Source organism: Heterocephalus glaber, unplaced genomic scaffold (assembly GCF_053883595.1).
Source record: "Heterocephalus glaber isolate CG9 unplaced genomic scaffold, H.glaber_assembly_v1.0 deba00001442, whole genome shotgun sequence".
Taxonomy (NCBI): Eukaryota; Metazoa; Chordata; class Mammalia; order Rodentia; family Bathyergidae; genus Heterocephalus; species Heterocephalus glaber.
In genome coordinates this window covers 45,356,109-45,377,982 of record NW_028258296.1, presented here as the reverse complement: position 1 = coordinate 45,377,982, position 21,874 = coordinate 45,356,109, and the positions used below count along the sequence as shown (strand labels likewise).

The window sequence follows — 21,874 nt, the reverse complement described above, 5'->3', positions numbered from 1 at the left end:
TTAAATTGTGTCTATTGACCACATCTCTCATAAAAATAACTATGTTTATTATTAACTTTAAAGAAAATTGACATAGTATAGAATCTAATCTACCCAATTACACTGGAGTGTCCTGTCCGCAAGTATGACTAATGATTTTCTTCTTCCATTCTACCCAGTCTTCTCTGTTACTATCTTGACAAGTCTTACTCTAGGGGACAGCAAAAGAGAAACCTAGAGGACCAAAGCAAAGAAGAAAGTTAGAAAAATGATCATACTAACATAATTGATCAAGAATATCTACCCCTACCTCCTGCTCTGTGACACCACAAGACTTAAAGAAGAGCTATGTATCAAAATGACCTGTCCAGCATTCTTTTCTCACCATCTCCCTGCATAATCCTGCTCTCCTTCCCCATTTGCAGGAACTCAGTGGGAACAGGGCCTTTTCTTGGAAACTTTCAAGAGAATTTAGCTCTGGTCTCAAGTCTGGAAATCAGTGCAAAGAGCTTTGATCATTTCTATAGATCTACCATCAGAGGGCAGAGTGTCATCACAGGAAATGGAGGCAGTGAAAGTTTACATGGAGAATCCTCCAGAAAGCCTTTTAACAGCTCTTCCAACTCAGTTTCTCTGCAATTTGGCCCAGGATCTTGGAGATCACTTTGCAGTTACAGACATTCTGCCTACTCAGGTCCCTCACACCAAGCTGTGACCACACAGGCATTCAGACATTTCTGTACCTAATGTTCAGACATTTCTATTGCCTGATGAGGAGAAAAGGGACTACCAGAAGAGAGTGTAGGAAAGGAAAACACAAGGACAATGCCATGCTATCCACCAAACATCATTGCAGACAAAAGACTCACTCCCTTGTTCCCTTTGATATTGAGCATATTCATCTGATTAAAAAGGGGAAGGAAAGCAAATCAAAGTGAGAGGGGTGATTTCTTCCTCTCTTGCTGCCAGGTCTTTGCATTTTAGACATCTTAAAGCTTTGGCTTAAGTGAAAGGCCCTCATCAAATTTGGTTGCAGAGCAGTTGGGCAGTCCTTCATCAGCTGGTATGAAGTGACATAATTCCTAAAACCATATTTCCCGGTCCCCAGTTCTCCTCATTTAATTTACTTTTAAAATTGGGTTGAGTCAGAGTTTGGTTTGGGTGGAAGACAGTAGAAATCTTTGTACTCAAATGTCTTGCAGTGATGTAATTAGTGTTATCATGTATGACTCCACAGAAAAGACTCACAGTGGTCCTCACATATTATATAACTTTCTGGACTCACTGTCACATTGGTACAGACACTGTAAGATACCTTTACCCTAGACAAGCAAAGGGCCAGGAGTCTTGGGCTAGGACACAGGGAGCTTGAGTTCTGGCTCCAATTTTGCCTTTGTTGTGCAGCTGTGTTCTGGAGAACTAATCTGAGCTTCACTTTCTTCCATTTGAACATAATTGTTCCTCTTAAAGGGTAATGCCTGCTGGGGAAGGCAGTTTTCTAAATCTGGGACTTCTCGATACCATTTCTAAATTATTCTTTCTTAAGCCTCAGGATTCAGGAAGGCAGATGAATGAAGAATAAGGAACCAAGATTTGCAGAAAAAAGGATATCTCCCAAGGTCATGGAAAGAGTGTGAAATGTCAAATTAGTGTGATTTTGCTTTTTGATACACACACACACACACACACACACACACACACACTTTCCATTCCCAGAGCTTAATTTGTGTTTTCTGGCACAAGAAACATAGCACATTTGGAATATAGTTGACTGTTCTGTAATACCACACATTTAGTATATTATTAACTGCTATGCAACTCTTCTATGATTATCACCTTCAGGAAAGTCTTGGGGGAAAATTTATTAGTTCTAATCTCTAGAACAGATTTTTTGCCTATTCATCCCACCTGAAGATATTTTGGGATCATTTTTCCTGTATGATCTCAAATAAATCACTTACGTTCTGTGGTCATCACATTTACAGTATTTTAAAATTGGAAGTCATAAGAAGGTTCTATTTTCCTTTTCTTCTTTTCTTGGTACCTCTCCATTCTCCTCTCTCCTGCACTCCACATTCTCCACATCAGGATTCTACACTCAATTCTGAACTACAGTACCAGTTTTCCCAGATAAAATCATTAATTCTTGACTTCTATATATGCAGCACCCTCTACTTTGAATTCCTTTTCTAAACTCTATATTCTCCAACTAAATCCTACCAAACCTCCAGGACTCCACTTTGACATCATCTTCTCCAGGAGAGCTTCTCTGCTCCTCCCTGCCACCATTTCATCTGAGCTTGATGCCCCTGCCTTACATAACAACACAGCCTGCAATTGTCTGACCAATGTTCTGTGTCTCTCTGGACCATCAACTTCTTAATTTCTTAATTATCTTTGCATACTTGATGCCAAGAACATTGCTCTGGTCTTCATCTCAATATCTTGCTTACCGGGTTCAATTTTTAATGTAGACTTACGTGCTCCTCCCTAACTCTGCACTGATGTCGAGCAGAAAATCATGACTCTGCTTTTGGATACTTCTACTTCTATGGCAGGGATGTGCTCTGAGAAGCCATGATACACAGCCTCCTTTCCCATGGCTGGAGGTATTTGTAAATGGTTTCTGTTGAGCAGGAGAAATTTCCTAAGAAGAGGGAAACCACATCCATCTCGTACACTTGACATTTGGGCAAAGGGATTTTATGTGCTATTTAACACTCCAAACTAGCCATACACAAGATTGCTTTTGTTGTTTAGGAAGGTGAGGCTCCAAAAGGAACCAATTCAGGGTTCTAGGAATAAGAAGTAGTAAAGCTTTGACTAGGAATCAAGTTGTTTCTGTTCCTAGACTCCAAATCAGGGAGAATATTGCTTCCCCACCTTCTCTCACCCTCCCTCTTCCCTCCAGATAACAGTGTCTGCACTGTACTTACAGAAGCCCTAGGAAGAATAAGAAAGGCAGGACATTGGAACAGACAGATCTGCAAGGGCCTGCCCTCTGTGGACTTGAGGAAGAACTCTGTGTGCTTTTCCTCTCTTCACCTCAGCAATGCATTGATCTCACAGTTGGAAAAATCAATGTCAGTGAGGGCAGGAGGAAGATTTGCTCAGATACATTTGTCACTGGAGGTGGCCTCAGACATACACTGCAGTAGCTCATCTGCCTCATTCCCCAGACCAACCCCTGCTGTGGGCAGTGCTGAGCATGGGAATCAGAACCAAAGAATATCAAGGTCAGGGTCAGAGGACCTGAGAGGATTTCTACTCCAATTCACCATTGCAAAATTGAAGAATCTGAGGATAAGAAGTGAGTAATCTGCTCAAGATTACACAGATGAATGGAGACAGGGCTAAGATGGACTCAGATCTCTAGATGCCACTCCCACACTCTCACATTATGAAGACATGATTCAGGGCTAGGGGATCACTTTTCCTTCCCTGCCTCCTGATGCTCAGCTGCCTCCATCAAGGTTTCTTCAAAGAAGGAGCACAGAGCATTGGTTAACAACACAGGCTTAAGGTCAAGTGGATCTACTTGCTCCTACTAAAAAATTATTTAACTTATATGTCTTGCCATTTCTTTTGCTGTATAATTCACTGCATGTGCCAGTGACTATACATGTATTACACTTAAAATAATTAAACAATTGGATGAGCCTGATACAGTTGCCTATGGTACTCTAGGCACAGAGACATTCAGAAGCTTGCCCAGGGTCATACCTCTTCAACATGGCAGCAGTAGGTATTGAATGAGAAAAATGTAGCTCTGGATCCTGTGCTTTGACTTTTGTGCGGTCACTACACCTGAAGCTCTCTGCACACTCATTCCACCCAATCCAACAAGCATGAACACTTGCCTGCAGATGACCGCACACTCAGACCATGTCTACTCAGCTGTAGGCAGACAGTGGGTCAGTTCTCCCATTGCTGATCAAAAGGGTACAGAGAAAAGGAAAATATGAGTCAGCTAGGATTTGGGGGTTCCATAGACTGTGATACTATGTTCCTCCATCACTGTAAATTGCTAAGACAGCCTGTACCCACAGAATCTAGTTTGCTTTGGGCCAGCCTATTTCTGAAGCTGAAAGACACTGCATTTTTTGAGCAGATCCAGGAAAGGCTTAGCAAACAGAGAGCTGCTTTTGACCCCACAAATCCCACAGTAATTTGGTTCCACAGTGTAAGTGTGGCCCAAGATGGATACTCACAAACATCCCTCCACTCAGCACATTAATTATTCATAATGTCCTTAAATACTCTTCTATGATGAAATGTTAAGTGACACATTAAATATTCATCACAATGTATCTAGTGCAAGGCCAAGGGTAGAATGAAGCAAAACAAATGTGATTTCTGATTACATCTTTTTAATTCTAGGCACTAAACACCCCCAGGCAGCTAGGACTCCATCCTATTCTGAAAGAAAGCCAGGAAAGTATATTCCACAATATCCCCTTATGTGCTGCCAAACTCTTTAGAATCTTGGCATGAAGTTCTTTCCTTTTTCTTTCTTTTTTTAACTTTTAGAAATGGAGGTATAACTTACATGAATACATGTGCACAGTCACGTAGCCAACATGCACATCAAGATATGGAAGACTTCTAGCAACTCAGAAGTCCTTCCCATATTTCTTCCCAGTCAATATCCATCTCTCTTCACCCCCATAAGAAATCATTATTTTGACAAGAAATTGTTTTTAAATTTAGCTTATATATTTCCTATTGTTTTTGCTTTCAGATTCTATAATTTTAAATTTGAAGGCAAGGCCAAGTAGTCAAGTTCATTGACCTGAAGTTGGCTAGAGTGGCAGCATGGAGAACAAAAGGGTCCTAGGGGAGTCCTGGGAGAGATGATGCTGGCCAGATCTGGAGCAGCTGGAGGGAAGGTGGAGTAAAGAAAACAACTGTTGAAAGTATTTTGGAGGTAGAGGTGGCAGTACTAGATGAAGTGACAATGAAGGAAAGGGTCACATCAGGCATCGCTGATGGGCTTTGACTTGAGTGTCTTGGTGCAAGACATTTATTTCTTTTTTTTATTATTTTTCCCCATTAACTTTATTGGTGCATTTTAGGTATAAAATACAGTTGCATTCATCACTGGGAACTTGTACCATTACATGAGTCTCTTGGTTCTTATTTTTTTTCCCCTTCCCTTGCCCTCCCTTCCCTATTTGCAAAGACTTTATTTCCATTTTTATCCTCTTCTCATATTTTTTCCTTTCCCTTTTTTCCCTTCCCCTACCCCTCACAATTCCCCTGCTCTTTTAGACCTTTTCTTCCTGTTACACAATATCAGTTATACATTTTTTAAATTACAATATTAAGATCCAGGAGACATCACCACAGATTTTACAGAATTTAAAAGGATATAGAAAGCATATTACAAAAATCTGTTTTGAAATAAATTTGCCAACTTCTAAGAAGTACCTTGGAAGACAAATTAATGAAACTAACTCTGGAGGAAATATAAAATTTGAATAGCACCTATTAAAGAAAGTATATTCCTAGCTTGAAAACCTACCTATATGACAACAGCAGGCTCATAAACATTTTAACTGATAAATTATATCAAACATTTAAAGCAGAAAAAAGAAAGAACACTTCTCCCCTCATTTAGGAAATCAACATTGTGCTAATCCTAAAACTGGATAAAGATAATAGAAGAAAAAAGTATGAACATAGATAGAAATTTGTTTAACAAAACAATTAGAAGTCAGACCTGGCAGTATGTAGAAAGTGGTTTTATTATAGACATGGCAGTGTTGGTTCAGCATTGGAAGATCCACCTCCAAAAGTAATCATTTTAACAGAGGAAAGGAGAAAGCCATATGATCCTAACAAATAGTTGGAGAAAGAGTATTGGACTAAATTCTACAGCTGTTCATGGTAAAAGCTATCAGGAGACTAGAAGTAGAACAGAACCTTCTCAACAGATTAAAGACATGTACTCCATACTTCCAATAAAAACTCCTTCTATGAATGGAGATGATACAATTCTTTCTCTCTAAAGTGGGGAACAAGGGCATATATGCCTACTCTTCATCTGTCCATTAGACTTTGAAACATAGGTCTAAACCAAAATAGTCTGGCAATAAAATGACACAACTAGGATAGGATTGGCATGGCAGAAGCAAAATCTTTATATGTAGATGAAATGATCATCTACAGAGAAAATACTAAGAAATCTCTAGGAGCCCCTAGAACTTGTACTTGAATTTAGCAGGATTAGAAAACACAAGGTATATATAAAAATTCAGGTCTGTGTATACTTGCTATAAATGAAGAATTGGATATTGAAATTTAAAAGTTACGTAGGAGTACAAAGGACCCAGAAAAGCCAAAAATGAAAACAAAAACAGTGTTGGAAGATGTTTAGCACCCAATTTTAAGACTTCTTCTAAAGCTACAGTAATCAAGGCAGTGTTGATGTAAGGAAAGACATATAGATCATTGAAGTATAACAGAGAATCTAGAAATAGAACCACACATATATGGTCCACTGAGTTTTGAAAGATTGTTTAACATTAGCATTTTATAGAATATAAACTCGATTCAAGAGCCGAGGAAGAGACAGTGTCTTCAGCAAACGGCACTGGAACACCTGGTATCCGTATATAAAAAATTAATCTCAACCCTTTTTTTCCATACATGAAAATAACTTGAAGGGATCTATGAACCTAAATAAGAAAGTCTAAAAGTATAAAACTTTAAGAAGAAATTATAAGGGAAAATATTTATGAATTCAGGGTAGGCAAGAACTACCTAGGATACAAAAAACATGATGTATAAAAGAAAAAAAATTGATAAATGAGATTCCATCAAAATTTAGAACTTTAAATGACATCATTAAAATGAAAAGTAGTCCTTAAACAGACCATATTTACAATGCATATAGCCTACGACCAGAATATATAAAGAATTCTTAGAGCTCATTAATAGACAACCCAATTAAAATGTAGACATAAGAAGATGATAGCCAGTATAGCACAAGGAATGGTGTGCAACTCTAGAATCAGAAAAATACTGATCAGTACAATAATAAGATTGAATTATACACTCATTAGGGAGATGAAGTCAAAAGTTTTAAAAGCCTTGTCATGACTTTTTCTTTTTGTTGGATTCTCCCCCTTTGCGTTTAATTTGTCACGCCCAATGGATTCATTCTGTTGGGTTTCTTGGGGTTGTGATCCTCATTGTCTTTTCCTAGGGTATTGTCTAAAATTTTTTGGAGTGCCGGTTTGGTATTCATGAAGTTCCTGAGGTGCTCTTTATCATGAAGTATCTTATTTCTCCATCCATTTTGAAGGATAGTTTTGCAGGGTACATCAGTCTGGTTTGGAGGCTATTTTCCTAATTTAGGGATTGAAATGCATCACTCCAAGCTCTTCTTGCCTTGAGGGTTTGCATTGAGAAGTCTGTTGTGATTCTGATGGGCTTTCCTTTGTATGTGATTTGTTTCTTTACTCTCACTGCTTGTAGAATTTTGTTCTTCTGTTGAATTTCTGGAATCCTAACTATTATATGCCTATGTGTAGATTTTTTTTTGATTAAGGCTAGCTGGAGTCCTATATGCCTCACTTATCAGTACGTCATGTTTTTTTCCCCTCCTTGGGAAGTTTTCTGCCATCACTTCTGTGAACAGCTTTTTTATGTCATCTGCACTCTCTCCTCTTTCTTCATTGACTCCAAACAGTCTTATGTTATTCTTCTTTGCATCGTCTAGCAGCTGTTGGATTGATTTCTCATGTTCCCTTAAAATTTTAAAGCAATGTTTCTTTTCCTCCTCACTAATTGCAATCTTATTTTCTATATGTGAAATTCTATCCTCACATTGGTTCATTCTGCTGCGCAGACTTTCGATGGAGTTTTTAATGTCTTGGAAATCTGTTTGTATCTGTTTTATGGATTCCATTTGTTTCCTATGTTGGGATTCCATCATGTTCCTCAGATCCTCTATTTTTTTATCTGTGTCCTCTCTAGATTTATTAATCATGTCTTGCACCATGAGCAAAATCTTTGCTGTTATCTGAGTAATCATTATTTCTGATTTCATTTTTCCCAGATCCTCTTTTGTTGCCAGTTCAGAGAGTTCAGGTGGTTGAGTATCAGAGTGTTCCATCTCATTTCTCTTTGGGATTGCTGTAGGTGATCTGGTAGTCTGTTTTTGAGGCTTGTTTTTGTGTCTTCTCATTTCTATGGGGTGGGGGGGTGCTTCTGGTGCCCACACAGCTCACCTTCTCTGCCCTAGGAGCTTGGGATGGCAGCAGGGGAGCTTCCTTCTGGGTGCTGGGACCAGCTCACCTTCTCTGCCCTAGGAGCCTGGGATGGAGGTGGGGAGCTTCCTTCCGGGTGCTGGGACCAGCTGAGCTTCACTCTGCAAGACATTTATTGGGAAAAGGAAGATAGCAGAGTTGCAGAGTTGAGGGCAAGATGAGATCAAGAGCTCTGTTTGAGCTTGTTTACTTAAGATTTCTGGTAGGCTTCCAAGTATACAGTGCAAATCATCTAGAGTTTGGGGAAGATGTCAAGCCTGGAAAGATAGATGTATTTAAAATCATTCACCTGTAAAGGAATTTTAAGCCTGAGAATGGCATGGAGTCACCAAGGATAAACAGAACAGAGAACAGGATACAAGACAAGAGTGTTCTTTGTGATGATAGCATTTGCCGTCAATAAGCTCTAACAATTAGAAAGAAGAAAATAAACATTGTCTAGTTATAATTCAGTCTCAAGATTTAACAAATTTAGTCAGGTGCAGTACAAACCTGTAATCCCAGAACTCTGGAATTCTGAGACAGGAAAATCACAAATTCAAAGCCCAGCCTCAACAACTTAGCAATTTAGCAAGAACCTGGCTCAAAATTTTAAAAAACAAACAAAAACAAAGAAACGAAAAGGGCTGGGAATGTAGTTCAATGCAAAGGCCTGAGATTCAATCCCAAATAAACAAACAAACAAACAAACTTAAAATTTACCTTCAGGTTGAGGTGAAAATGTTATTTTTAAATGCTTGACAACCTCATGCAAATAAAAGAGATCAGATTCTCACTTTTGGTCAGAGCAGCTGTCCCTTTAGGGTCCTAGTGGGCCCCAGCCTGATGAACACCAATCTCTAGGTAATCTCACAAATTCTTTCCAGTATTTCAAAAAGTGTGACTGAAATAATATGATGTTTAAATTTAGTTACAACATAAGGTGTTTCTGTTTTGACTAGAATTCTATCAGTCGGCAACATTGGCTATCTTATGATCAGAAACCTTGTTCAATTATTTTTTAAAATGAGAAAATATATAAGCATGCATAAGCAATACGGGGAGGGGTGGGGGTGAACTCAGGACCTTTGTACTGAGCTATATCACCAGATCTTTATTTTTTAAATTTTGAGATATGGTCTTGCTACATCAATAAGTTGCTGGGGCTGGTCTCAAACTTGCAATCCTTCTGCTTCAGCCTCTCAGAGTGCTTTGGATTACAGGTATGTGCCACTACACCTACCCTAATCAATGCATTTTAAAAAGGAAATCAATTATTTCTATCATCTATAAAAATAGGAATGATAGAGTTCGATCCCTGGTACTAAAAAAACAAAAAGGAATGATACAAGTATCTGCCACTTTGGGATATTCTACAAGATTACTTGGGAGGATGTACATGAAGGCCACACTGTATGTGCTCACAATATGGTTGAAGTTCTTATTATTGTGGAATAGTTTTGATATAAGATGGATCCCAAAAGAATAAATAATAAAAGATGCCCTTGCTGTGAAAGATGTGGAGATCCCACTATGCTCTGTTCCATGGCACATTCCTTGGTGCTGATAACAGACAGCAAGGACCTGGCTAGCAGTTCACATATCTCTATCTCCAATGGCCTGGCCTCCTCCCCCCCCCATTAAGTTTATTGGTACATTTTTGGTATGCAATACAGTTATATTCATCATTAGGATCTTGTACCATTACATGAGTCTCTTGGTTCTTTTTTTTTTTCCCCTTCCCTTGCCCTCCCTTCACCCCCTCCACCCTTCCCTATTTGCAAAGTGGCCTCCTCTTACTGAAGGAACCCTTCTCCAAGAATCTGAACACTTGGGCTGGCTCTAGCAGCTATGATAAATGAAAAGACAACCCAGTCTTCCGCAAGCTGGCTCAAACAGGCAAACTGAGGGAGACAAAATCTGCAGTAACCTGGCCTTTTAGAAATCTTTCAGCTTATTTCTGAGTTTTTTACCAATGATGTTGTTATAGAAACAATAATACAAAGCAGAGTGTTTTGTACCTTTTCAAGCTTCCCTTGTAGATGGATTCATCCCCTACAAAGTCTGAGGAAAGATGAGGGAGGGTCTCATCATGATGCAGCTCAGAGGGAGGCAAGTGTGCCTGGCCCTAAGAAAACTAGAATGTCATTTTAACAAAAATGCATGATTAATGGCAAAAAAAATTTTCAGCATATGTTATTTAATTTTATATGTATATATTATATGCTATATATACTATTTTTATTAGCATTCATATGCTTTAAAACTTTACACCATATATATGGAATATATATGTATATATGTACCATTCGATCTCCATTTGACCAAATGGAGATTGCCTTGCCAGGTCAATACTAATATACTCTTTTCAGATATATGGATTCAGACCTTAAGAGTGATTAAGAAACTTATTCAAAAGCTGGAGGCAGGGCTCCAACCCTGCCTCCTTTCCATCCACTTTTCTCCATGGAAAAATCTGAGTGATCCAGAAGCCTATGGGTCTGCATGAAGCAAATCTGGGGCATGACCCTCAGGAGCCCAGGATACTCATTTAAGCCATGCTTTTGACATTTTTAAAGATTGTTTTTTTGTTAATGCAAATATTAAGTCAGACATTTGGATGTTTTACTCTAGGTAGAGTCAACTACCTAAGTAAGTGTTAAATGTCTCCGTATGCACTCCACTTTTGTTCTATTTAAAAATATATTTTATTGTTATAACTACCACAATTACAAGTTTCATTCGTATGGTGATAGAAATAGAAAAAATAGAAAAATTGTAACTCTCCACAGGATTTGTTTTGAACTATTGAATAACTATGTGATCCAGGGCCATTTACTTAATCTCTAAGCCACTATGGTACAACAGAACCAATCTGGTAGCCAATAGTCATAACTCTATTGATGACTGAAAATATGACTAATTTACTCAGAACCTAACTTTTAAATTTTAATCATTTCAAACTTACAGAGCTGTATTAGCTGGTGGCTATTGTATTGAACTGAGACATCTTAGACCTATGTCCTCACCTATAGAAGGAATTGTTAATGCTGGAGTTGATTGTTAAGCTTCCTGTCATAGTTCTTAGCATAGTGGCACATATTAGGCACTCATTAAATATTTGTTAAATACCTATCTGTAGAATGAAAAAATAGCCAAATGAATAAAGATATTAACAAATACAGTGATGTATCTGAAGGGAATATCAGCAGTGGAATTATTTCAGGGTGTTTTCCTGGAAAACTCAGTATTTTGAGGAATTAAGAGAAACACTGGCATTGACTGCAGCAGGGCGGAAACTCTTGGCAACTATTCACATGGGAACAGAACCAAGTACAACCCAGATCACACTTGCCTTTCCACTTCCTCCATACTTGGAAAAGCAGCTTCCTCTTGGGAAGTATTTGCATAACCCAAGACTCCAGGTGAAGAAGGCTGTCAGTGCTGAAAGTACAGGGGAGGAAGAATGTCAGGAAAGAGGGGACAATTGTCAGGAAGTCCCAGTGACAGCTGCCAAGACTTCATTCCAATGCACAGGAAAGATTTCCTTCAGACACAGCTCAAAATAGTCACTGCCCTCAAATTTGCTGGTTAAAATCAGTAAGTGACTCACAACTGCCCATCTTGGCTTTAACTCTCCATTCTCCATTTCTGTTCAAAGGAGTGTCTCCCTTCTAGGCTGAGGCCTGCTCTCAGACTCACTTCTCAACACTGATTATGGCAGGTGTCTTAGAGTTTCAGAGGGGGTGACCAACCCAGAAGGCATATTTCTGTTAAACACTTAGCTTTGTTAGGAATATGAACATGGAAGGTTTAGCCCCCTCTCTCTTAATCAACTATATGTTCCTCTAACCTATGAACTTACTTTGCTTCTATTTTTAAACATTAGAGATTTTTATTGTAGCAAAATATATGTAACAATTTTAATAATTTTAAGCATAAATTCTATGGAGAAAACTCACAGTGTGGGGCCACCACCAACACTAAGCATCTCCAAAACTTCATCCTTCCAAGCTAAAATTTTGTTACCACAAAATACCAACTCTCCATTGTCCTTCACTTCAGCCCCTGGTAGCCATCATTCTTTTTGTTTTAATCTATCAGTTTAACTACTTTAGCTACTTAATGTAAGTGGAACCATAAAGTGTTTGTCTTCGTGTGACTAATTTATTTCACTTAGCATAATGTTTTCAAGCCTTCTCCATTTTGTATCATGCATCAGAATTTCCTTCATTTTGAAGGCTAGATACTGTGTTTCACTGAATTATATATACTCTTTCCTTTTTCCACACTGAGTGGCTTCTATCTGTTGGCTATTGTCAATAGTGCTGCTGTGAATAAGGAGGTACACATGCCTGTGTTCTTGCTTTCAGTTTCTAAACATATATGCCTAGAAGAGGAATTGCTGAATCATACGGTAATTCTTAACCATTTGAGGAAGTTCTTTTTTTAAATCATTCCTAAATTATTTTTCTCTTTGTTATATTCTTTAGTACTTGAATTTTATTCCTAATCCTCTACTCCTATATATGTACATGTTTTCAGCTTTTAGCTTTTTATCTGAAGTCCTAATCTTAATCTTTTATTTCTTTTTGCTTTTTAAAAATTTCAGCATATAACCTCTTAATATAAACCTCATGTAAGTTATCTGATTTTCAGTGTTTCTCAAATCTATAAGCTTTTCTTTCATTTACAAATCATCTCCAGCTAATCCTTTCTATTCTATTTCTATAGTTTAATGTTTTTACCTAGAAATTGGCATAATTCATTCATAAATCTTTAAGTTGTCTCCTACAAATTATCATATTTCTGGTAGTTATAAATGTTTCCTTTCTGAGATTCTGTGTATGGGATGTTGGGAAAGTTATGTGAAACAGGAAAGGGGAAGCGAGCATAACTGGAGTCTGTCGTGGGCAGATTACCTGGGAAATAGAGTTAGAGGTGGTGGGGCAGGGTGGATGGGGCCTCTCAGGAGCAACACTGGGAAGGAGTGTGGGGAGCAGGGTGGATAGATGGAGAAGGGGAACTGGGATGAAAGTGCGTTGGAGTCCTAAGACCCACAAGGAGTTCTGAACCTGGAGTGGGTCTTCACAGGTATCCAAAACTGAGGCTGAAACCGGGCCATCACTCACTAGAAGCTTAGCCACACCAGGAGGCCTGATCTTGGGAAAGAGGTTCCTTTCCTGTAGAGCCACACTGGGAAGGTGCTCCTGTATGCTGTCAACAAGTGGCACTCCTTGGGTTGGTCAAGGGGCCTAAGTCATGCACCACAGCATCCTTTGTGCTCCTACAAGAAAACATACTGTATTTTGGGGATGGGACGTCAGTTCTTATAATCTAGGCCAGTGGTGGCCAGCCAACTTGGAAGCATGTATTACAGTTACCTGGAGAGAAAATGTGATAAGCTTCCTTTCTACCAAGTGTGTAGTTTGAGGAACCAAATCTAATCATTGTAATATAACCACTTCACCTTGGAATATAGAAAACTGGCCTAGGATAATATGATAATACCCCGACTTCTTAGAATGGTTGAGTCTATTTATAGGACCCTACCAAAAAATGTGCTATCTCATATCATAACAGGTCCTCCATAGCAGTAGATTCAGACTTTATGAGGCCTCATGTTTATATAATTTGAGAAAGTTTTTTAAAATAATACAAAATTATGAATATAAAATTGACAAGCATCATGCAGAGCCTTGGAAGGAGCCCTCAAATCTCAGGAAAGTGCTCTTTCTGTTAGGAGGAATGTAACTTTCTCTAGCTACTCAATTACCCTCTTCCTTTAGAGTGTCTTAAGAAATTCTTCATTAGCAAGGGCCCCAGCAAATCTCACCTGAAGACAGTTGAGCTCACCTGGAAATTCTGAAGATACCCCATCTCCAGGAACTGGTGACATAGTGTACCTTAGACTGAAGGAATGGGGCCAGGCAGATTTGGGCCATGTTTTCTTACTGGGAGAAAAACATAAAGTATATTATGATAAAATTAGTAATCATCATAATAATAACGCATTACAATCTTTAAACATTTAGTTTGTGTTAGCTCTTGTTCTAAGCACTTTATACAAATGACCACATGTAATCTTTATAAGCGCACTTGTCAGAAGACATTATTTTTTATTGTCATTTTAAAGATGACAGAATTGAGGTAGAGAGTTTAATTAATGTGCCCAAAGTCTCACAGCTATCAGGCAGGGAAGCCAAGATGCAAATTCAGGCCATGACTCCAGCATGATTTCCCTTGACCTCATACTATTGTACCCTAAGAGAAAGCCAGCAGTAGTTTGCGTCCTCACTTGAAACATGGCCAGTTGAGGTCCTACAAAAAGGCTCCTCTATGTCAGATTTTCTGAGGGGCTTAAGGTCTTTTGCTGAAGGGTTATAAATGCTCACATCAAGTAAAGCAACTGAAACCACTTGAGCGATACTTAGGCAGATGCTGTGCTTTTGGTGTAAGTTCAGAAAGATGCTGTACTTTTAGAACAGAGTCTAAAGAATCCTTTAAAAAGTCAGCTCTTTATTTCTGTCAAACTAACATGCTCATGGGCACCTTTTGATTTAGAAATTCATTTTTCTATGGATTTCCCCATACATCTCTGTGGCTGTGAAGAAAAAAAAAAGAAATTTTTATAGCAGTCATGGTGGATGAGTCACCCTTATCAGTCAACTTCTGCTCCACTGCATGAGGAATGAAATTTCTTTTTTCTGCCTTGATTTATTTCTCTGCCCCAATGAAGATGGTCTGCATTACTAGTCTCGCTGTCCTATCTGCTTATACTTGCTGTCCTTTTTTGATGGTTATCTCTAGGTTCAAATAATTTCTTTTTCTGTGGGTTCAAATAGCTTCTCTGTAACTTAAATGCCAGGATTGGTAGTGACTCCACTGATACTTTATTTCAAGTTTTAAGAGAATGAGTATATTCCTGTGGACAAGTTTTTCACAGATATATTCATTGATCTGAATTGTAAAAAATTCTTTCCACGTGTAATAGTCAGATATTCCATTCCTAAGATACAACATCCAACACCCACAACTTAAAGGAGTACAAGTTTAATTTGGTTCATAGTTTTGGGGCATTCAGTCCATGGACAACTGGCTTCAAGCCAGAAACACCATGGTGGAAGAGTCTGGTGGAGCAAAGATGCTTAGGTCATAGTAACCAGACACAGAACAAGGGAACCGTGCAGAGAGGAGGGAGCAAGGAACCAGACATAGACTCCAAGATCACACCTCCATAACTGACCTGGACACACCCAGAAGCACACTCCACCAATCCTCTGGATGGCTCCCAAGCTAATCAAATTGGCACAATCGAGCTTAGTTGTCACATAAACCTTAGTTTCCTCTGAACACAGTGGAACTAAATAGTAAAAAATTGAATAAATCTCAGACAAATATTACTTATTTTCTGCCCATATGTTATATTATGTACTGTGGCTAGCCCTTTTTTTCTGTGGTCCAATCAAAACATATATGTGTTACCCTTACGTATCTTCGCATAGCTTCTATGAAGCCTACCTGTACTCATGATTATTCAGGGGAGGCTGGGGGACTGACAATGAATACACCAAAATTTTTCTAGCTGGATTTGAGCAGTTCTATCAAAAAATCTTTTAAACCTTGGATGTCTCAAAGGAGAAGTTTGTCCTCTTATCTCATCTGAATGAGTTCCATTACCTTAAAATGATTTTATTCATATTCTGGTCTAGTATATATAAGGCTTACCCTCCTGATGCCTTGCTTGGCAGAGAAGAATCATGTATAACAGAAATTAGAAAAGGTCATGCAGGAATTTTTCCATATGTATTTATCATAGACTTCTCATTGCCTTAAAAAAAGACCCAAAACCATAGGAAAAAACCTAACTATTTCTGTTATAGCCTTTGTGGACAGGAAGAGACTAGTTGTGAGGAAAGCTACAAGATTTTGACCCTGACCCCTGACCCTGACCTGGTGTAGAACACATCTTTCACTGACAAAGAATTGGATGAGTTGGAATATGATGTTGATGGATCTAACAGCACTATGCAAGCACAGTGGGATAAAATAGGATGTGTTCAGAACTTTTTAATAATCAAAAACAAATAATTTAACAACACCATTAGGATAACCTACACATTCCCAATACAACAAAAAATATAAAATAACATTCTCTTATTTTGGCAAAATAGGAAAAAGATGCTCAACATCATTAGAGAAATACAAATCAAAGCCATAATGAGATTTGACATCACAACTATTAGAATGGTTACTGCCCAAAACAAAGCAAAACAGAAAATAACAAGTGATAGTAAGGATGTAAAGACATTGGCCTCCTTGATCTGTGTTGGTAGGAATGTAAAATAGTGTAGATTCTATGGAAAAGTGTGACAATTCCTCTAAAAAGAGAAAATAGAACTACCATATGATCCATCAATTCTACTTCTGAGTGTATATTCAGAATATTGAAATTAGAGGCTCAGACAGAAACTTATACATACATGTTTCTAGCATTTTATGCACAGTAGTGCAAAGGTAGATGCTATCAAAGTATCTATAGCCCACAGTGTTCATAGCCAAATGTCAGTAGCCAAAAGGTGGAAGTAATCCAGCATCCTACTGAAAATTGTCATGCCTGAGATTGAGATTTCACTTGCCCTTTTTTTTCTCTCTGCTACATTTTTATTGTGGCCATACTCAATGGCATTGTGTCTTTGACCATACAATTGGTGGTCCAATAGGTTCCAAATTGTTAAAAGCAGAGATGTCATGGCTACTCCTAGAAATATTTCCTTGGCTCTATTTCTGATGCACACATCTTGGAAGACTATTCACTTTCATAACAGGATACCAACTTTACCTCCAGTTGGTTTACTGTCTAATTGGATCAGAAAAACTTCTCAGAGAAGGTGGTATTTAAGCATAATCTTCAAAGAAGGGTGAAAGTTTGCTAAGAAAATTGGGGAGAAAGGGCATTTCAAGTAAAAAGAGGAAATTTACACAAGACATAAAATTTTGGAAGTTCTTAGAGACTTTAAAAAGAGTAAGTGAGCTGGGTGTGGTGGCTCACACCTGTAGTCCCAGAACTCTGGGAGGCTGAGGCAAAGGAATCTCAAGTTTGAACCCAGCCTAGGCAACATAGCAAATTAGTAAGATTCTGTCTCAAAAAAAATTTAAAAAGAGTTGTGGGGATTTAGCTCAGTGTGAAGATTCTGGGTTCAATCTTAGTACCTGGAGAGAGGGGACATTGTGGTTGAACAAAAAAAGGGGTCAGTGTGATCAGTTTGGATTAAATGTGCTATGCTCCTCTCTTAGTCCTATAGGAGGGGAGGGAACAGAGAAAAACTGTGTATGAATTTCTGAGGGCTAGAATTCTTTAGAGAGAAATGTCATGATATATATATTTTATATATATATGGATCCTTGCTCCATCCAGGATCATCCACAGGTGTGGACAAGAATTAATATGGATAGCCTTCTGTTCTCTATAAAATGAGATCCCAGAAGTCAACCAGTCCAGCATCTTCATACTCAAGCATTCAGCCATCCCCAGGCTGGGGAAGCATAATTGATACAGTTGGATTTAGGAAAGTGGGCAGGTGCAAGTGTCATGACATGCTCGATTCTGAAATGCTCCTTTCCCAAAAAGTATCTCTTCCCAGCCTTCTAAAGCCTATGCTAGTCTTTTTTTGTGTGTGTTATCACATTTTTTTCACTATCACTAAGGGGGGCAGGCATAATTCTCTACTGAGGTTTAGTCCCAGAAAAAGAAGTAATATTCCAAGTGTATCAGTTAAGGCTAGAAATAACTACGCATGACATCTGATAAATAGAGGCAGAAGTCCAAAGGCAGGTAATTTAGGGCTGACTTGGCTATCGGATGGTCACCAGAGACCCAGAATTTTTCAGACTTTCTGCACTATCATACTTCATGTGTGGTCAGTCCTCATCCCCATGGCACAACATAGCACCAGATATCATATCCACAATCCAATAGCAGAACAGAAGAAAGAGAAAGAAGAGATGTTTCCAATATAAGAAAAAGTTCCATAAACTCCATACATTTCAACCTATATTTGTCATTAACTAAATTAGCTATATGAGTTTTGATAATCAATGATGTGTCCCTCTAAAAGTTAAGGTTCTGCTATTTCTAGACAAAACTGAATGGATATTCAGAAGACAACTAGCAAACTCTGCTATAACTTGGAAGAAACTAGGCAGACACAGACTGATACAGTTTCAAACCTTGTCTTGTTCTATCACTTTAGCATTCTTCCAGGACGAAGGGAGAGTATTAGCCAACATCCAAAGCCAGGAGATTTCAGGGAAGTCCAGAAGTGAAGAGTTCAGTATAATAGGCTCACCTGGAATGTGGTGAGCACTGTATATGGAGGTGATGTGAGAAGACAGGAAGAACCCTGATGCTAAAACAGGAAGTGTGGATGCTCTCAGTCCTAAAGGCTGTGGGAGTCACCTCGGGCTTCTAAGGAGAAAACAGCCATCTGCTTCTCAAGTGGATGCTGAGGATCTTGGTGATACGGCAGAGTCCAGTGTTCAGGGGATCTACTGCTGATATTTGGCCATTTCTAATATTAGGCAAGTTTAACCTCTTTTGCTTCATTTGTATGAAAGTTTATATATATTGGTAAAAGGCTGAGAACAGTACCAGACTTAAAGTAGATTCTTGTGCCATGTGACAATGTTTTGGTCAATGGCAGATTACATATGTGACATGGTCACATAAGATTATACTAGAGCTGAAAAGTTCTTATTGCCTAGTGATATCATAGCCATAGTAACATTGCACTGTATTATAATACATTAGCCACATATTTATGGTGATGCTTATGTAAACAAACCTACTGTACTACAAGTTGTATAAAAGTATCGCACATACAATTATGTATAGTACATAATACTTAATAATAATAATAACAAAGTAATATGCTGCTGGTTTATGTATTCCTATGCTTTTCAACCCTTATTTTAGAATATGCTCCTTGTTTTAGTTACTTTCTTGTTGCTAGGACATATAACTAACACCCACAATTTAAAGGAGGAAAGGTTTATTTTGGCTCACAGTTTGTAAAGGTTTCAGTCCATAGTCAGCTGGCTTCAAAGCAGGGCAGCATGGCAGTGAAGCACGGCAAAGTAAAAACAGCTTATGGCATGGTGATGGGAAGCTCAGAGAAATCAAAAGGGGAGCGAATGAGATAAACCCTTCCTGGCCACGCCCCAAGTGACCCACCTCCTTTGACCAGGCTTCACCCCAACATCACATTTAGCTATAAACTCATCAGTGGACTAATCCATTGATGAGTATCACACCACCATGATCCAATCACCTCCCAAAAGTCCCACCTATGATTGTACGAGGCTATGGGGGCATATAAACTACAGCACCTCTTTTACTTGTAAAACTATGCCATGTCACCCTGCCAGTAGCATCATGCATGTTTACCACATCTCTTGATCATTATTTTTCTCTTGTGCTTATTTTGTTCATCATTACCCCTAATTGAGCAGAATCTAATGTGGCTAGTAAAAAGCCACAGCAAGTGATTGGCCTGTAAATGAAATTGAAAGTTATTAAAGACAACAAAGGTAGACAATAATGGATAGTGCTCTCCAGTCAAGCATGTCTCATTACATAACAGCTATGATTTTGAAGAAGAGGAGCAAAGTAATACAAGTTGTTAAAAGATCTACTGTACCAAAGGCGACAAGAAGGGCTTATAGTAGATATAGAGAAACTTCCAGTGACTTGGATGGAAGACCAAACACAGAAGCATATCCCTCTGGGAACCATGATGGCCACTCCAAACCAAATCCTTTGTTTGTGATGTTAAAAGAAAAATGTGGATTCAACTAGGATGAATTTCCTGCTAGCTCTGGATCGTTTAAACAATTCAAGAATCACTATTTGTTACTTAAGTGTGAGAGACAAATCTGCAAGTGCTGATGTGAAGGCAGTTGAGAATTTTTGTGAAGCCTAGAAAAGCTGATTATGGAGGAAAATTACTTGACAGAGAAAATCTGCAATATAGATGAAATCTCTTTATTCTGGACATGGATTCCTGAAAGCCTATCTGTGCAGTAGGCAATACTACCTAGGTTTCTGTAAGTACACTCAGATGTTTATGACAAAAATTGCCTAACAATGCACTTCTCAGAACCTAGTCCTATCGTTAAACAATACATGATTGAGATAGGTCTCCCGCTACCTCAGCAGCTATTATGTACAGTAGCTGCCCCTCTTCCTGTGGTGCCTTGCCCCCTCCCCTGTGTGACATCATGCCAAGATGGCTGCTCCCACCAAAGAACAAACCCTTCTTCCCAGCATGCCCCTGTTCCCACCTAGAGAGTAACCTAATACTCGCTCACCTCCTACCACCTAGTGATGTCACCGGCTCCTCCACTCCCTAGTCACTACCTCACTCAACCCCACCTCAGCCCCTACAAGCCCCACCCCAGTCCCTATAAAAGACACTCCCTGGCCCGGCCATATTGCTTTTGTCTCTCCTTTGTTCAGAGACAGCCCGGCAGATCTATTCCCCTAATAAAGGCTTGTTGTGGCCTGGTCTGGTCTTGGTCTTCGGTCCTTTTACCTGACATTTCGAATGTCTAGAAATTTGTTGTAGTTGTTACAATGTTACCATGGCTCTTAAATTTCATGAAATCAGACTGTAGGTAAAGAAAGAGATATTCTCCTGGGGCTATAGCTACCAGAACAGAACCAAGTAGGGGATTCTTCAAAAGTTTTATGTGGTTTTTCAGGGACTGGTAAGTTGGGGGCCTCCTTCCTTCAGCTGGAAGAGAAAAGGGATTTTGGTGAAACTGGAGCAGCCTCCATCCCAGATTTTTCATCCTCCCAGATGTTCCTCAATTTCCTCTTGGGCTCAGACTCAAGACCCAATTTTTTCTTCTCTCAAAGACAGCATCAATTTAATGCTCTTGTGTGGGTCAACTTCTGAGGGTAGAGAAGCTTATCTTGCAGGTTGGGTTTTACATCAGAAAGAGGTTCTTTTATCTATCTGGTAAGACACTGACAGTTCCCTACAGCTATTCCTCAGGGTAAGAGAATTTCTGTGGGATTCTCTATGAGTCTCCAAAATCCCAGCTTCAGCCCTCTGCCTCAAGGAAGTTAACCCTAATGCCACTCAAATTTAAAAGAAAAAAAGCTTCCCTATGCCCTTAATATAATATTGAAAATAAAATTAATTTTCAATTGCATAATCCTTTCCCCAGATAATACTCAGATTAGTTTCAGAAGAATAGTGCCAAGATGTAAAAGTAGATGCTGAAAATGTCTGTCTTCACTAAGTTTATCACTCTATTCTATAAAATCAGCAGCAAAAGGGCTCTGTACAGTTGGTATCATTACCGTCATGTTTAGGTGAGCAAACAGCCCGTCAGGGAGAGGGAGCTGAGGCCCAATGCCTGTGTAATTTCCTGTTTGCCAGCATGTGGCGCTGTTGGCCATTACCTCCTCTGGAAGAGCTCTTTTGACTTCTATGATACCAATTTTCTCTGGGATTTTTTCCACCTCCCTATTTAATTGATTATTCTAAATTCTTTTTGGTATTTTCTTAATCTCCCGCTTTCTCGGAGGTTTCTAAATCCCGATTCTGTCTCAGAAAATCTATCTCCTCTCT

At 38.9% G+C, this 21,874-nt stretch overlaps 1 long non-coding RNA gene across 1 annotated transcript in view; it reads right to left on the bottom strand.

Annotated features, from left to right (window-relative positions):
- Positions 1 to 10,499: 10,499 nt before the first annotated feature.
- The window catches only part of LOC147827722 (uncharacterized), an 82,615-nt gene continuing 71,240 nt past the window's right edge, over positions 10,500 to 21,874 (bottom strand). The window contains exons 2-3 of the long non-coding RNA XR_015452033.1: positions 14,091 to 14,188; positions 10,500 to 11,678 (exon numbers count right to left, since the gene is read on the bottom strand). This is a non-coding gene — a long non-coding RNA (uncharacterized LOC147827722). The remainder of the gene's footprint in view (positions 11,679 to 14,090; positions 14,189 to 21,874) is intronic.